The 2,259-nt window shown below is 46.5% G+C and overlaps 1 protein-coding gene across 1 annotated transcript in view; it reads right to left on the bottom strand.

Moving 5' to 3' along the window:
* RCC1 (regulator of chromosome condensation 1) overlaps nucleotides 1-2,259 on the bottom strand; it is a 17,732-nt gene that overhangs the window by 753 nt on the left and 14,720 nt on the right. The window lies entirely within an intron of this gene.

Raw genomic sequence — 2,259 nt, 5'->3', positions numbered from 1 at the left:
GAACTCCCGACCTCAGGTGATCCGCCCACCTCGGCCTCCCAAAGTTCTGGGATTACAGGCGTGAGACACCACACTCGGCCTCGGAATGTAGCATCTTATAAAGACAACTAGTCTTACCTCCTTAAAAAGCTAAACAGTATGAGGAAAGAAAGAGGTTGGCTTTTGGACATTAAAAGAGACTTAGAAAAACTAAATGCAATGCAGGTTCCTGGACTGAATTATAATCACTAAAAAAATACTGTAGGGACAATTATAAAAATTTAAATGTAGACTTGCTATTATATGCTATTAGAGAATCACTGATAATTTTGTTAGTGTAATATAAGCATTGTGGTTACATAAGAAAATGTCCAGTTTCTGGCAAGATCGCGGAGATACTTAGCAGTGAAGGGACATAATGCGCTCTATTGCCCAGGCTGGAGTGTAGGGGCACAATATTGGCTCACTGCAACCCCCATCTCCTGGGTGCAGGGGATCCTCCTCCCTCAGCCTCCTGAGTAGCTGGGACTATAGATGCCCACCACCATGCCTGGCTAATTTTTGGATTTTCAGTAGAGATGGGGTTTCACCATGTTGGCCAGGCTGGTCTTAAATTCCTGACCTCAGGTGATCCACACACCTCGGCCTCCCAAAGCACTGGAATTGTAGGCGTGAGCCACCATGTCCAGCCTACAATTAACTTTCATATGGCTCAGGAAAAGGAATAATCAGGCAGGCGCGGTGGCTCATGCCTGTAATCCCAGCACTTTGGAAGGCTGAGGCAGGCGGATCACAAGGTCAGCAGATCAAGACCATCCTGGCTAACATGGTGAAACACCATCAGTACTGAAAAATACAAAAAAAAAAAATTAGCCAGGTGTAGCGGTGGGTGCCTGTAGTCCCAGCTACACGGGAGCCTAAGGCAGGAGAATGGTGTGAACCCAGGAGGCGGAGCTTGCAGTGAGCCAAGATCGCACCACTGCACTGCACTCCAGCCAGAGCGAGACTCCGTCTCCAAATAAAAAAAAAAAGAAAGAAATTATCTAGCAAATATAGATAAATATGTTTGTTTTTTCTTTTATCTTTGTTTTTTTTTTGAGACAGAGTCTCAAAAAAACCCGATAGACTGTACCTAACCAGGGGGTGTCTGTGAGACTCTGAGCATTCTATCTTTGAAAGAGTCACTAAGAGACATAAGTAAGAGAATATGACAACCGAAGAGATTTATACTGAAAAATGTCAAATTTTTCTTAACATCACCCTATAAAGCTATCACCAATAAAAAGATGAGCCTGGGCAAGATGGGAAAACACCACCTCTACAAAAAATACAAAAATTAGCTGGGTATGGGTGGAGTGCACCTGTAGTCCCAGCTACTTGGATGGGTGAGGCAGGAGAATTGCCTGAGCCCAGAAGGTTGAGGCTGTGGTTAGCCTTGTTCACGCAACCGCACTCCAGCCTGGGCGACAAAGTGAAACCTTGTAAAAACAAAACAAAACAAACAAACAAAAGAAAACCAAATCACATAGCTGGTATGCACCAAAGTATAGAACTGAATTCAGGACAGTCTGACTATTTATTTAAGAGACAAGGTCAGGCCGGGCGCAGTGGCTCACACCTGTAATCCCAGCACTTTGGGAGGCCGAGGCGGGCAGATCACAAGGTCAGAAGATCGAGACTATCCTGGCTAACATGGTGAAACCCCCCCTCTACTGAAAATACAAAAATTGGCCAGGCTCGGTGGCTCACGCCTACAATCCCAGCACTTTGGGAGGCGGAGGCGGGCGGATTGACTGAGTTTAGGAGTTTGAGACCAACCTGGGCAACACGGTGAAACCCCATCTCTACTAAAAATACAAAAAAAAAGTTAGTCAGGCATGGTGCTGTGTGCTGTAGTCCCATTTACTTGGGAGCCTGAGGCAGGAGAATTGCTTGAACCCGGGAGGCGGAGGTTGCAGTGAGCCGAGATCGCACCACTGCACTCCAGTCTGGGTGACACAGCGAGACTGCGTCTCAAAAACAAAAAAAATACAAAAATTAGCTGGGTGTGATGGTGTGTGCCTGTAATCCCAGCTGCTCAGGAGACTGAGGCACAAGAATCACTTGAACCCGGAGGCAGAGATTGCAGTGAGCCGAGATCATGCCACTGCACTCCAGTCTGGCGACAAAGCAAGACTTCATCTCAAAAAATAAATAAATAAATGAATTAACCAGGCAGGCCCGGCGCGGTGGCTCATGCGTGTAATTCCAACACTTTGGGAGGCCAAGGCGGGTGGATCA

The sequence above is a fragment of the Mandrillus leucophaeus genome, unplaced genomic scaffold (genome assembly GCF_000951045.1).
Source record: "Mandrillus leucophaeus isolate KB7577 unplaced genomic scaffold, Mleu.le_1.0 Scaffold23, whole genome shotgun sequence".
Classification (NCBI taxonomy): domain Eukaryota; kingdom Metazoa; phylum Chordata; class Mammalia; order Primates; family Cercopithecidae; genus Mandrillus; species Mandrillus leucophaeus.
The sequence above is the reverse complement of the archived record's forward strand: the minus strand, read 5'-3'. Positions and strand labels throughout refer to the sequence as shown.